At 39.5% G+C, this 16,415-nt stretch overlaps 1 protein-coding gene across 3 annotated transcripts in view; it reads left to right on the plus strand.

Moving 5' to 3' along the window:
- Positions 1 to 6,834: 6,834 nt before the first annotated feature.
- Positions 6,835 to 16,415, plus strand: part of LOC307011911 (adhesion G protein-coupled receptor L3) — a 305,103-nt gene continuing 295,522 nt past the window's right edge. For all 3 annotated transcript variants that reach the window (XM_079638009.1, XM_079638010.1, XM_079638008.1), the window contains exon 1: positions 6,835 to 7,336. The gene's annotated coding sequence lies outside the window, so the exon portion shown is untranslated. The remainder of the gene's footprint in view (positions 7,337 to 16,415) is intronic.

The following is a 16,415-nucleotide window of genomic DNA, read 5'->3' on the forward strand; positions in this document are numbered from 1 at the left end:
ATTATGTTTGAGCCGGAATCAGAGGAAAACGAACCATCACCACAACAACGAAGACTGGATCAGCCCGTGTCCACATGGAAAGTGAAACTATTTTAAATTAATAAAAAAAATTGTAACCCGAGACACTTGAAAACGGATTATTGTTGCATAATTATCCTATAGCTTAATTTGCTAACAGTTTAACATTATTTAACTAATTTCAATGAAATGATAGGGTGTACAACGGACAAAAATGCATGCACAGGCCATCTTTGAAGATGCAGCATTGATAAAGGCAACATTTAAAATTATCTATCACATGTAGACCTACTAGAAAGGTCGTCGTGGTTGAGCCCAGAATAGTCGGCACGTACTTATCTTTGAGCTACAGTTTTCTGGCAAAGCCAGCATCATTTTGGGATTTTTTCTCAAAACAGTCATCCTTCAAATGTATAGAACAAACGCTTAAACTAACACTGCCGTGACTGGGACGTCCGCAAAAAATTAAGTACATCCATTTTTCCCTGACGTCTGGATCTTTCGGCAGCGTATTCAAAGATGTTGTTTGTCCACAGCCAGGAACAGCACATCTGCGGCATCGTAATTTCCCTGTACACAGACCCACTCGGCTCGCTGTCCGTCGACTGAACACTTGTGATGGTGTTGTGATGGAGGCACGCGGGGCGACATCGATACGAAATGAGCGTAGTTGCCTTGCGCTTAAAGCGTAGTTGTCTTGTGCTGGAGGCGGTCATATGCAAACGCTGGTACGTCACTTCGCACCGTGACGTCACTTCTTACCATGGATCCAGAACGAGCTGTATTTAGAGCTTGATTAAATAAATGATTCGTTTATAATGGGGAGGACGTCTTAAGCTATGAAACTTGCAGGACGTTTTAATGGTTCAAAGACCTCTTATATACCAAAAGATCAAGGCAAATTTGGTTTCTCATGTCATGACCCCTTTAAAACTGAACAGCACCAGAGGGTTAAACATTGATGGTATTGTTGTCAGTGTGGTGCAGTTTTGATAAAGTAAAGTGTGTGTCATCATAGGCAAATTGAACTAGTGTCTATTGTTCTGAATTAGTATCGCTAATGTCAAATTTTGTCTGTCGGTATCAAATAAGTACTGAAACTAATTTAGCATATTCAGTTACTGGGTCATAATGTCTCATGCACACTTTTTTACCAGATCTTAAAAAAAATCCCTAGAGTTTTTAGCCTTTGAAACACTCCCAGTGTGTGATCTCTTTTCTCACTCGCATCACTTAAGCCGATTCATTCACTTAATTTATGTATTCAGGATCTTTATTTTCACTCACCTCACATGCTGGTTTCACCATCTGCATTCATACCGGGTCCTGCATCTCGGCTCAGTTTCTGACACTTTGGCCTTTCTTTATTTTCGACTGTTAGGCCTATATATTTCTTTTGTGTATTCACCTTGCAGTCAGTAATCTGAATAGTGCTTATCCTTGTTTATGTGGAGAATCGTTTATGTCCTTAACCTTTGCATTCAAAACACAGAGAGGCATAAATCATGAATGAGCTTTCACATGGTTAACAGCAATACAATGGGGCTTTTACATTTTTCCCATCCCAAAACATTAAATAACAACAAAAATCCATTACAGTACTGTGACGTGGTCATGGAGAAAGAGAGATGAGGTGAGGATCTAATTGCAGCTTTCATTTCAAAATAAGAAGAAAATGCAGGAAGACTAGAAGAACAATAGCCTAATCCAAAAGGAAAAACCAAAACAGCTTAAAGGTGCAAAGACAACATCTGACGTAGACTGAACTGACAAACCGGTCTAGAAACAAGACTCTAAATTAGACACAGGTGAACAAAAATGAGTTACCAAGGCTTACCAAGAACATACTTAGAAACCAAGGTAACCAATGTAAATGGGAAATAAACCAAAATTAAATTGGGCAAGCAAACTCAGAGTAAAAATATCAAAATAAGAGTCTTTAGAGGGCAACAGAACGTGGCAATATATTTGAGACAAAAAGTTATTAAATCAATAGTTGTTCAACCAGTTTCAAAGAAGGGAAAAGTATTTTATTCCTACATATTTCAATGTCAGCTATATAAATAATTTTTTAATAGTGCTAGCTCAATCAGGCCAGTAAAATAACTAATATTGTGAAGCCTTTTAAAGCATATTAACTGAATAAATCTACAAAAGATTTGTATTTGAACAATATTCATTATACTTCTTCATAATATAATGGGCAACCATTTCAATACATCAAAACATGTATTTCCTTGAAATACTTTGATAATCCACGATGCTTAAAATTTATACAAAAAAATTCCACCACTATATAAAAGCACATCTTTGATTCACATTTGTGAATGTGGACACATGGCATGCTGCTCTTAAAAGCGTGCGAGGCGAAGCATGTCTGCATAAACAACTGTGTACACCAATCACTCATACAACACACTCAATTAAAACATTCCCAGCATGCACCAGAGAAAGATGACTCTCTGTCATGTCAGTTTAGTGCTGAGAGCTGAGACACAACTGATAGCTTTGGGAAACTGAAGTTTGAAGTGTGAAACCTTATCTGGTGCTATTATTTTGGACATCACGTCAAACTGTAGCCTCACAAAAGACAGGCATGGCTAACAGAGAGAGAAAGTCCCATTTTTACCTTTTAGTATGCAGATTTATGTTCATGGTAGCCTCATCAACTTGCACCCATTCTAAACTTATTAAAAGTTATTTTGAAGATCTTTCAGAGTTGAAGAACACAGGCTTTTAAAAAAGAAATTCTAAGAACATTAATGTTAAATAAATATTATTAAAATGATTTTATTTATGTCTTCAAAGTGACCATAAACTGTTCAATCAAATTGGTTTTAATGAGAAACAGCCCACAGTGGATGTGAAATGAACACACACACACACACACACACACACACACACACACACACACACACACACACACACACACACACACACACACACACACACACACACACACACACACACACACACACACACACACACACACACACACACACACACACACACAGATACAACCATCAAAAATAATCAAACAAGTTTTTTTTAAATGTCTTCTTACCTTTTTTCTACATGTTTTCAAATTGCTCATTCGTATGTGTTCACTAGTTCACAAACTCTAGTTTATAAGTAGGCTATGGTTAAAATATGAGTATTTTTAAGTTTGATTCAGGGTACGTTTACACAAAATTATGTAGTAAAAACAGAAAAGTTTTTTTCTTTGTACAGATCACAACGTTACAAAAAGGATTCCTGTTCACAACTTCACATCAGCGAAATCGACTAAAAACTGTATTATGCATGCCAGACAAGTAGATGGCGATGCCACTTTGTAAAGAAAGACTATGTGTCATGTGTTATCTAGACCAAACATGTCTATGGTAAACGGTATGGCGTCACCGTTTTTGTAGGGTTTTTTTACACCGAGAGGATAGCGGGTTCCCTTATCGAGCCGGTCCCTCGACATTACGTATGGGGTAATCCATTTTCCTTGAAATGCTGAAGCCTGATTTGAATATCTCTTTTGCTTGCAAATAGCCAATGTACCCTCACCTGATTTGCTGACAGCCTCCAATATAGGTGACGTCGGGCGGCAAAAACCTCAGAATCTTTCTTCTTCACCTGGAGCCTGGTTTGTGAGTGGACAATGTGGATTATCCCCGGATTTTTTGCAACAGAAAAACTAAGAAAATGTCTCTTTGTCACGATGTGTGGTGGTTCTATCGACTTCCCGGATGCACACGAGCAGTGTGTGCTGAGTCTGGGTCGAGCCCACGAGGAGGCGGCACTCAAAGGATCAGGTTGTCGAGCCTGTGAGGAACCCCTATCAAGATCCTTCGCTCAAGGCTGGCCGTTAGCCGTAACTGCGGCCTTCTGACTTCTGCCTCTGAAAAAAGCTACGTCAATGAACTCTGTCGAGGAGTTGGCGTCGCCCCAACGCCCACGCCGCCCTCACGTGTCAGAACCTCTCACCTACGCTGAGGCCAGTTACCGACCTCCGAAGGAAGCGCGGGAAATGTTCTCTTTCGGGCACGGTGAGGACGCCCCATAGAGACCTGCGCCCTTTTTCCCTGAGCTCCATGAGGAGCTCACCTGGTCATGGCGCTCCCCTCACTCAGCCCGAGCCCATGCACAGGGTACCCAGTTGCTGACAACAGTGGAAGGGGGGGAGAAATTGGGTTACATGCGACCGCCTCCCATTGAGGACGCCGTCGCGGCCCACCTGTGTCCTTCTCCCGGATGGACAACCGGCTCATTGCCTTCCAGGCCATGTAGAGCCACTGCCCACATCGCCGAGAAGGCATATATCTCGGCTGGACATGCAGCATCTGCCCTCCACACGATAGCAATCCTGCAGGTCTTCCAAACTCGACTCTTGGGGTCCCTGGACGAAGAAGGCCCGGACCCCGAGTCCCTCAGGAAGCTGTGCTGCCGCCGAGGATCTGCCTCTGGCCGCCTCTAAAAAGGTCGCCCAGGGAATCGGCCGTAATATGGGCAGCCTCGTGGTTTTGCACCGTCACCTGTGACCTGCGCGATGCTGAGAAGAAACAGCTCCTGGACGCACCGGTAAGCGTCTTTTCGGCGTTGCAGTCGAGGCTATCTCGGGGAAGTATGCCGAGACCTTGAAATAGTCGAAGCTGATGCAGCATCTTCTACCTAAACGGTCTCAAGCCCCCCCCCTAGAGCGAGCTCTAGATCTTCATCGGCACAATGTCCGGCTAGATACGCTAGGCGTGCGTACCCCAGGAAACGAGCCTGAGCCGCCGCTTCGCCAGAGGCAATTCAGGAAGCCCTGTTTCGGCACGAACTGCCTTTTTTGGCCATGGGCCATTGGCTATTTGCAAGCAAAAGAGTTATTCAAATCAGGCTTCAGCATTTAGAGGAAAATGGATTTCCCCATACATAATGTCTCATTCCCTCCTCTCAGGGAACTACGGTTACGTGAGTAACCAGAGATGATCGTTTTCAAAAACTTGCACTTTGAAACCAGTTTTGAGATGAAAAAATTAGATTACAAGTAGGTACAAAATATTTTGCTCAGTGGGAAAAAAATTCAGACCTGAAGGTGTTAAATTCTTCACACAGCTCAAGTGCGCTGTCGCTTTGATACAAAATGCATTCACATTCAGCAAATGCATGGAGCATTTTCTCACTTCTTTCGAGACACTTTAAAAAAAATTGGAATGTCCAGCGAGTTGCGCTAAAAGCACGTTACATTTTACCCAAAACAGATGACCTTGTCTGTCGGCATTTTATCACGTTGGTTGTTGTATGTATCGTGGCAGTTCAGAAATGATTTGTCAGGTAAGTGGAAGGGTTAATGCTGTATCGCGTTTATAAACCCTACACTCAGCCAAGGATAGAACAAAAAGCAATCGTGTTACGTGAGATAAAAAGGCATTTTGCTGAAATAGGCTATCATTCTTGGTGTGAACGGGCGTACCAGATGAGCTAGTAGCAGCATACGAAAAGCCAAACATGAGTTATGTGATGTAAACGTCAAAATTAAGTAAAAAGAAAGGAATGCTGCTACAGTATGATTTCTGGAGACATTTAATGGTAAACGGTTAAAATATAACTTTTAACATCTCTGAGGCCTACACACTTGATCTTCAAATTAATTTATTTTTAAATCATATTAGGCCTAAACGGTAATTAGCGAACTTGACCAAGCGTAGGCTAAAGCTGGCTTGATACTGAATCTCACTTTCAAAATAGCCTACTGTAAAACGTCGACAAGGCCAAGCCGAATAGGCTACCGAAAAGAATGTCTGCTGCTAGAAAGAAAGATAAAATAGCCAATTAATGCTCTCATTTCTTGCTTTATCGAAAACACCATCTTTTGTTTATGACCATAATAAATGGATATGTGTTTTCATACTGTGAAAGAAAGAAACCAGGTTGTAAAAAAACAGGTTGCACATTTCCCCTCTGTGTCTGAACAAAACATTGAATGTACCCTGCAGGTAATCTCAGATCTCAGCTGGCTCTTTTATGAATGTGAGCCGTAATAATGAGGATTAAAGATTGAGGCATGTTTGCTGGTGTAAAAGCTCATTTGAGAGTCAGCGGGCCAGTAAGATGATGCACTCTTTAAAATACTGTAAGCTAATAACACGTTCTGTTGTGTGAAAAGCTTTTCAGTGCAACTGAGAGAGAAGTAGGCTATTGTGGAGTACCGGTATTTCATTTGTATACTGCTAGGGGGAGCTCTAGACTTTTCATTGGAGTCTATCCACCTTGCTTCTCGGCACAGGGTTGCCAGATTGTCGTAGTGAGTGTAATCGTCACTCTTCTTGAGAGAGAAACTGTTATTCGTACAAGTGCGAGTGTTGAAAAGAAAATGGACATAATGATGGTTATATTTTTAATGGTAATGCTAATAAAAAATATATATATTTTCTTGAGGCTAAATGGTCTTCAAGTCCATGATCATATTTCCAATTAAAGTCTAAAATATCTAAAAACATAAAGCGATGCTAAAGGAAACTGCAAAGGAATCCAACAGAAACCCTGTGTGAAATACATGAATTACTCATTTTAGTTTTTATATAACTTTTCTTATTTAGATTCTTGTTTGATCTCACAAGGACCATTCCAAACTCAGAATTCAGAAACATTGAACCGCCAGACACTTAAACAAAATTTACTTCGTTTCATACCTAATTGATCTATGGTTATTTTCGCACTTTAAATTAATTATTGAAGAGAGGTTAAGTTTGTCCGCTAGTAATCAAGAGATTAACTTTCTCTTGTCCGCTGTATCCGCTGTGAATCATTTCGCGGAAATATCTGGCAACCCTCTTTCAACCCGCATTTCTCTTGGTGTGTGCGCTTGAGATCGGACTGTCACCGCGCTCAGATCGGTGCATTATACCGGAGCTGCACCTGGACTTCACCAGCACACTGTTTTAACATACAGCTGGAGAACTTTGGATGTACATACTTATTGGCCGACATTTGATTTCTTTTGGACAAGGGCGATATGGGGACACGGTGTGCCGAGGTGGCACTCAGACTGATGATGGGGATCCAAACAAGGAGCCTTTTTATTCCTTTTCAGAAGCTCCTGTAAAACAATTGGATATCAGGACATTGATGACCCTGAGAGCGTCAGTTTGGAGTTAACCTTACGGGATAGAAAGGAATCAAGTGTCTCTACGTTGGAGAAACAGAGTATCAGCATTTATTTATGCGCGCAAGGACGATTTTCATCGCATAAAAGAGACTGATTGTGTCCGGAGACGCGTGTGCGGACTGTGCGCCCGGTGCGCAAAAAGACCCTCCATCACCAAGAAGCTTCGCGGAGACGCGGGTAAGTTCAGCCTGATTTCAGTGTGCCCTGGAGATCTATCCTTTAGTATCACCTATTGAATTTCACGAAGATACTGCTATCTTGTTGTTTTATATAAAAGTGTGTTGTTTGGATGGTCGTTTTCGGGTGAATGTTTGCAGGCGTACCGTGCGCCCGCCGGTTATTAAGATGATTCACCTCTAATGTGAGTTTCCAAGTCCCTGTCCTTTCCCAATTCCTATCATCATTCTTATAAAAAAAAAATAGGCTACTCATAAGGCGAGTACTATCTATAATACTATCTTTGAGTAGCTCATGGTTTGTAGGCTACTCAAAATGTTGGTTACCCAACATATCAGTTTGTGTTTTTAATTCCCTATTAAACATCATGTCAGATTGAGGAGACCTTTGGAGTGTTTTAAGTACTTTTACCGCAATGCTTCATTATATGAGCATGTGGCCCCGTTGCTCTCACCTTTTATACCCCCCCTGCGCGCTTACATTGCATCGGTGATTAATTAATATGTTTTATAAATTCAGCACGTAATAAAGATTTGAAACAACTTATTTTATAACTTATTGGATTAAGATAATTGTAATAAAGACGCTTTCTCTGAAGCGCTCAGCTGCGCAAAGGCGAACCATGCAAATTGACGCAGTCTGGAGAAAATGTCGTTTAAAACTGATTATGTTCCTCTCGGGTTCATTGCGCTATATTAGTTTCAGTAGATTTTCTGTTGTTGGAAGGAAACTGCATAAATGTCTATACTTCAGGCATAATGGAGCTGGCCTTTTCCAGGAGCCTCTGAAGGGACATTAGGAGCTCTCTCTGTTAGTCTCACCTGAATGCTTGCTTTCCTTGGAGAGCTACTGCTTGACATTCTACTGGAAGACGAGGGAGATTGAATGGGCGAATGTGTTCTGCATTGATGCCTGAAGCATTCATGTAGTAACTTTGCTCTCAGCGGAACGTTCTTGCTCTTCAGAGAACCGGAGTGAACAAACCTTCAAACTGTGTACGATTTGGAAACCGGACCTCAGATGGTTAAAAAAGCAGGATGGGTTATCAGATACTGGCTCATCGCTTTGCCACAGAAACAGAGTTGCCAGGCAGGGAAGATGACATGCTCTCGGTTTGAATTCTAAAGTAATAAAAAGTAATCATATTTATCTTTATTATTTCGTAAAGGCACGTTCACATAAAGGATGATAGGGCATAATGAGAAATATAAAGTTTTAATTAACGTTATAATTCTACGAGAATAGAAAATAACTATAAACTATAACGACATAGGAACAATATCGGTGAAATCATTTTAAAAAGATTTTTCCAGCTGATAAAGGAAAAAAAAATTACAGCCAATCAGAATCCACCCTACAAGCGCTTGAGCATTTAAAGTGACAGACAATAAAAAAAGCGTTATGTGTTGGTGTGTAAATATAGTTATTGTAGTTAAAGAACGATAACTATCATCTTTCTAATTGTACGAGAATAGAAAAGTCTACACCACAGCTTTAATGATAACGGCACAAGGCCCGTTCACAACAAGAACGATAACTATAACGATAGCGATAAAGATAGTCCTAAAATCTTTCTCAATATTAAATAATATCAGAGTTCACACCAGTGCTATAACGATAACGGCACAGAGAAACGATATTGTTGAAATCACTTTCAGAACGATTTTATCCAGCTGATGAACGATAAAAACATTGACAGCCAATCAGAATCCATCCTGCTGTAAGGAGCTCAAGCATTTAAAGCAGCAGACAAACACGCCCTTTAGTTATCTTTTTAGTTATCATCTAGCTAAGTAAACATGCTTGTGTGCACTAACAGAGCTGTCTCTCTGTCTGGCATCCTGAATGTTGATGTCATCCCTGAAGAGCGGAGACATGTAATGCTTTGGGTCTCACTGCTTGTCAACCTGAGCTTTGCTTACAGCGTAACCTGTCCTCATGGATTTTTCGCTTTGTCGTTTCTTAGCGCGTGCATGTGTGTGAGTGTGTCTGCGTTGAGCAGCCTTTGACCTCATCTCTACGGCAAATAGATGTCTGCTCTAGTATCTGCGGTTTACGGCCTTCGCACTGACCACATTAGTCATTTTAATACAAGCCAGCAGTACTTTACTAAACTGAAAACACGTTTTCTCATTAAGTCAGAGAATTGGAACACGGGCGGTCAACATACCGACTGGATTCACCCGATACGGGCCGAGGGCTTTGGGAAACGCACTCCTGAGTGGCTTCCTGTGTGCATGCTCTTCGCTTGGTCTAAATAAGATTAGTTCAGCCACCCCGTTCATGTCTCCCTCACCTCGCTGATGAACCCCCGCACGAAACCTTCCACTTCATTTTTCTTGCATTCCTGGCAGCTCCTCAGAGGGTTGATTGATTACAGAGGATCCTTTGACCCCAACTGGTCTCAAATTAAATCAACGAAACACATTAATCAATAACTATTGGGTCACGGGGTTGAATTGCAATGTGTGATCTGCCATTAGTGTGACCTATGGCTGAGCGATATATCAAATATTCATGATGCATTCACGATGAAGATTTTGCTGACGATCTAGAATTAACTGACATTATGAATAGGACAATTCGTGTATCACGTTTGACGGCGTTTATAAAAATGCTATCGATGAATTGGACTATCACTATTACGATTAATCGAATATTAATTTACATTTTAGAAAATTCATAATAAAAAAGTGATAAAATAACAGCATGATTAGCATTGCAAATGCGCTAAAATACTTAAATACTATTAAAAAAGAGTATTAGGCTTTCTTAAATAAAGACTCAAAGGTATAACACTTAAGAATAAGGTCCCACTAGTTAACATCAGTTAATGCATAACCAACTTTAATTAATAGAGAGCAATACCTTTGTTACATTATTTGTTCATCTTTGTTAATGTTATAAAAATACTGCAGCTAATTGTTAGTTCATGTTAGCTCAGGACCATTAAATAATATTAAATTAATAAACTATTGTTTTTAATCAAAGTATTAGTAAATGTTGAACTATTCATTCACTAGGATTAATAAATGCTTTAGAACTATTTTTTTTATTGTTAGTTCAAGTTAACTAATGTAGTTAAAGGGACAGTTCACCCAAAAATGAATATTCTGTCATAATTCACAAGTTGCTCCAAACTTGTATGAATTTCTTCCTTCTGCTGAACACAAAATAAGATATTTCGAAGGGCCCCATGACTTCCATATAATTTTTCCTAGCAATGGGTCATGAACGGTTTGGTTACTCCTATTCTTCAATATATCTTCTTTTGTGTTCAGTAGAAGGAAGAAATTCATACAGGTTTGGAGCAACTTTCATACAGACTTTTCAAAAATCATACAGATTTTTTTAGTGAACCATCCCTTTTAACTAATGTTAACTAATGGAATCTTATTGTAAAGTGTTACCGAACACATGAAAATGATTGCAACAGTGCATCCAAATGAGCCTTACATGCACCACAAGTGTGAGAGAGATTGCATAAATACTGTGTGTGTTTGCCAGAGCTGTGTTTATCAGCTGTAATCACTTTCAAATGAGGCTTTTCTCTTTTCAGTTGACTGTGAGAAGCGTTTGACCTGATTCTGATTCACAGTCTCCACAGTTTTTAATCGCAATGCTGCTTAATTTAACAAATTAATGAGGAAAACGGCAGATAAAAATGCTTTGCAATGTCACACTTCATTTCATGTAAGAATAACAACCAATCAAGTTTTACCACTTCATGAGCACATTTCACTAAAACTCACAAAACTTCTAATTAGTTCTGCTCGTGTTTCATGAATGAGACCCAGAATGTGTTTGCAACTGGACTTTTACTGCTTTTACTTTTTGAATTAAAAACCTGGAATATTCTTGTCAAAAATGGTAGTTCCAAAAAATCAAGATATATGAAATATTATCAAAAGGCAATGCCATCCAGCTCTAGTTTGGATGTGTCATCCTTTGACAAAAAAACAGACAGATTGAGAGATCCCAGACATGATGCAGGCTTCATTTTTGTGTCGTTGTGGTTATGTGTACATTTGTGCTGGTGCAGGTGCGGGTTGAGATGTTGAAAGCGGTTTATTATAGTGATCCAATAGCTCTGTTAGATTGTCACCTCAGATGCAATGGGAGTTGAGGGTTTCCTTTGTAAGAGCTATCTGCTATTTACTCCTCTGAAGAGCAGGTGAGATATTGCTTTTCTCGTTTTGTCTTCCTGTCAGCTGAACTGGTGCCCTGAAAATGCTTGCTGCATCTCGCTTTTTCTCTCTCTGTGTTGTGATTTTCTGCCAGACTTCTCTGAGCATCTGAAATAAATTTGTGCGTCTCCATCAGGCCCCTTAGGGGCTTCGTCTTCCCCATTGGCCACCGTGTGCTTTGTGCCTTAATGAAGGACATTTATAACCGGGTGGTTAATTCACAGCCTGGGTGACACAGAGGCCTGCTATTCGTTAAAATAATGTTGACTGTTTCCATTTGAGGCAATTTCATTGGCCTCTAATTTGCCGCTGCTTCTATTTCAGGCTGCCTTTTTTTCTCACAATTTTTTTTCTGTATTTTCAGTTGGAAATACGCGCCTCTAGCTAGATTTTTGCAAAACTCTGAAAGCGCATCTTGCTTCAGTGAAAAATATTCAGAGAGTTTTTACTATATCAAAACATGTTCAGAAAACGTAACCAGTTTAAGTTACAGTGAAGTGATTGAATTGAGTTGGTTGGGCATAACTATTTTACATAGATTCTTCCTCAGTCCGTTGTGTTGTCACAACACAAGGATTTTCAATAGATTAAAAACAAACGTTTAATGTTTATAAAAACTAAGTTGGTTGTTTGGAACCACTGTGCATAGTTTAATTGAGTTATTTTAATTAGCTTTTTTTTGCATGCATGCATGCAATTTACTTAGTTTTGCAGCTGAAATGAACACTAGTGGCAGTAAAACTACCAACTATTATTCCTTTTCACACAATTTATGATTACATGGGATTATTGTTTAAACTTGCTCTGTAGCTCACCTGGTACAGCATTGCACATATGATGTGAATCGCTCGAGTACGAGTCCCGTGAAACACGAGTCATGATAAAACAGCTCAAAACTCATGGAAGCAAACTAAAATGCTATCCACAGGCACATTTTTCACTGTTTAAAAAAATCTGCATTTGCACTGGAGAAAAAAATAATATTGCTTAAAGCACCTTGTGGACGAGTGAAAAGTGCTGTGAAATGTACCCGGAGCAACATATGTCAGGATTTGCAGAAATCTAGACAGTCACCTATTTCCAAGTCTAGGAAATCAGTCTTGTTTGGATGGATTGCCTCTATTCCTGCCAATCTTTATCAAGTTTAACCAAAACTGGCTTGCATCAGCCCAAGATTTACTAAATGTATTATATGTATTAGATTTATTAGATTATATTTGATTTTCACAACTATTTTAGAGTTTGACATTATCGACGATAAACAAAAGTTAGGCTATCTCTGCAACACTTTGACCAGTTAAAGTGAAACTTAGTAGGTGTCATTGTTCCCATTGTACTTTATGCCTAATAGGGGCTCTTTATAACCAAGCTTTTTGATTTTCAACCCTGCAATTGATTTAAGCTGTGTCTGCTTTTTAGATATGGACTGATCTCATTGGCTTATTTGTCTTCAAACGTTGAGGCTTCACTTTTAGGCTGGAGTTGTTTTAGGCTCATTTGCATCTCTAGCACTTGATTTGATTCTTATTTATGGACGCGGTTGCACGATGGACTGAATGGGTCTCGCCGTTGCATAATGGAAGGAGACATGGGCTCTTCATTTAGCTTTCGTGGATGGCCCCGACTTCATGGCAACTGTTATGCGAGTGAAATGAACTGTTGCCTGCAGGAAGTACGTTATTTAGTTTTCCCTTCATGAAGACTTGCTCTTGATATACCAAACCAACAGGCTGAAGGGTGGGAATCCCACTCATTATTCCCCATGACAGATACAGTTAAATGAGAAAGTCTTTATCTCTTTTAAATAATGGCTCTGCATAGCGGCGATGTGAACTGCAGAGCGATTCGCTTCACAGGGACGCTTTTTTTGTGTTTCTTGCGGCCTGGAATTATTTGTGAGGGTTTTTGGGCAGGTTTAGGAGTGATAAGATGTAGTTTGCATTCAGATCAAGGTCACTGCGCTAGCTGAGACTCCCTTTTCCACTGACTGATAAAGCAACTTATCTCTGAGATTTATAAACATAGATGGCCTATGTTTCTCTATGGATTTTGAAGAGAACTTGGTGTGAAGTTTTGGCTATCTTATACAGTTTCCTTCATTTTGGCCAAGACTAACTTGAAGAGTTGAGAATGTCAAGTTATTGCCTTTATAAGAGAATATCATTGTTAAACAAATGTAGCCATGCAGTTTTAAATTACCAAAGTCCAGATTTCTTATACACGCATTTTAGTATGGCAGCCAATAGGAAGCAAATGCTGAAATGCTGACACAAGATAATGGATGACAGGGTTAATTAAATTATTTTGTCCAGATCGATTATTTAAAAAAAACAAATACATATGTGCAACTCATACATACACTGACGAAATGTGCTCTATTGTAATTCTATTATAATTTTAAAAATAATAAAAAATAATAATTTAAAATCTGCTGAGCCTTTGTGCTAATTTTATACTTTTTGGTTACACCTCATGACATTTATTGTGAAAATTGTATGAAAGTTTTTCTAAAACTTTTATTTATCTTGGACACTAATTTGACGCTCTGTATTTGGTTTGTTGTTAAGATATTTGCTATTCCATCTCATTGTTTCACTTCATACCATTGGAGCCACAATTTGTGTGATTTATGAATGACAAGTGTGAAATTTTGCTTAACCCAGGGTTAAAAAGCTTGAAGTTACAGGAATTATGTAGTGTGGTAAAGACTGTAGCTAGTAGGTGTATGTATTTGATTAACTGTGTGTATTTCATGTCCAGTGTGGGGTATTTGGACATTGTCAGTTGCTCTGTGTTTAGCATAGCCATTTGTTAGCAGGGACAGCAGCTAAATGTCTCCACATACATTATGTTTAATTAACTAAATCAATCTCTTGCCCAAGCCAGAAATACAATTACTTCACTGGGCGTTGCCAAAACACCTGCCGTGTGTGTGTGTGTGTGTGTGTGTGCGTGTGTCATTATCCCTTCCAAGTCTCCATTTGTCTATTGAAATTGCACTTGTTCCCAAAATTGTGTTGCAGTAAATGAGAAGGCCATCACACAGTGTGTGTTTATCTTGGTTTTGGTGGTGTGAACATTGAACTCCTGCGTCCCTGAGAGTAACGTCAATCCGAATATCGTCATTGTCGGACAGTAACCTCGTATCTCCAAGAACGTTACATTTGAGGAAATACTTTTCGTTGTCAAAGTTGATATTGTGGCTTTATACATGGTCATACATTTACATTTAATAATTTAGCTTAGCAGACTCTTTTATCCAAAGTGACTTATAAATGAGCAGAACAATAGATGCAATCAAACCAACCACAGGGGAACAATATTGAAGTGCTGTGACCAGTCTAGCACAGTACACGTTGCAAGGTATTTTTTGTATAGATATATAGAATAGTAAGTGTTATTAATGGGTAAAAGTGTTGACGAAAAAGATGAGTCTTTAGCCATTATCAAGAAATGGCTGAAGACGCATCTTTTTCGTCAACACTTTACCCATTAATACTCAGCTCAGCAGCTCAGGTTGAGTTAGGACGGTCATTCCACCAGCTTGGAACAGACTCAGGGTAAAGGTCTGTAAAAAGGGATTTTGTGCCTCTTTGGGTTGGCACCACAAGGCGCCATTCACTTTCAGAACGCAAGCTTTAAGGCGAGGGCACATAGGACTGAAGTAGTGAGTTTAGGTAGTGGTGCAGAGCCAGTGGTTGTTCTGTGGACAAACATCTGTGCCTTGAATTTGATGCGAGGGACAATTGGCAACCAGAGCAATCATACACTTGCACTTGAACATTTAACCAAATGGAGTCCCAAGATTTTTGTAGGGGTCACTCCTTCATTTGGCCAAATTCTCATGTTATTGAGGAAAAAGTGATATGCAATATTTTATTGCCTATAACTTGACGATAAATTCTCTGTAATTCATGTAATATATGAATACATTCATAATATATATATATATATATATATATATATTAGTGTTTCTTGAGTAATAAAAACACAACATATTCAAAAACCCTCATAATAACCTTGCATTGCAAACAAGCAGAGACTATCCAAAATGTGTGCGGCACTTCATTCACGATAGAGTTTATGAGGTTTTACGATGTTTAGTTACAAGCTCTTTTTAATAGTTTTCATTGGTTAAATATTTGCAAAACCCACAGACAGATGTAATAGGTGACCAATAGCAATGACAGTTTTGCTGCTTATATTTCTGTTTCAAATAATGCAGCCTTGGTGAGCATACGAGACTACTTTCAAAAACATGAAAACATGAATTATTCCAAACTTTTAACCGGTAGTGTGTGTACTCACATAAGTAAAGTAAATATGTGTGTTTGGTACAGCTGTTCTAGCTCTTCACACTGAGGATGAGTCTTTATGTCCATTCACGCTTAAACTAGTGCTGACAGAAACCACCTGGCTGTTCCAGGACAACAATTCATCTCTCTCTCTCTCTCTCTCTCTCTCTCTCTCTCTCTCTCTCTCTCTCTCTCTCTCTCTCTCTCTCTCTCTCTCTCTCTCTCTCTCTCTCTCTCTCTCTCTCTCTCTCTCTCTCTCTCTCTCTCTCTCCTCCCTCTCCCTCTCCTTCTCTCTCTCCTTGTTTCTCTATCCGCAGTGTCATATTTGAGCCCTGTGGGGTTTGTGCGTCGGAATTGTCTGTTAGGTGACATTGGTAAGTCCGTAGGGGCCAGTGTATGTGTGAGAGGGTAAAGCCACTGCAGTGCTGCTCCATTAGATTTGTGTCCTGCTTCATTCACAGCCGGAGAAGAGAGAAACACAGATGTTGGGAAACAGAGATGTAGATCTTTTCTGACGTGTCTTATTGGCTAGATTGAGATGCTGCTGACAACAACATTTTAGTGACTTGAAAGACAGATTTGCAGAAAATAACAAGG

This window comes from Phoxinus phoxinus, assembly GCF_949152265.1.
Source record: "Phoxinus phoxinus genome assembly, chromosome: 2".
NCBI classification, from domain to species: Eukaryota; Metazoa; Chordata; class Actinopteri; order Cypriniformes; family Leuciscidae; genus Phoxinus; species Phoxinus phoxinus.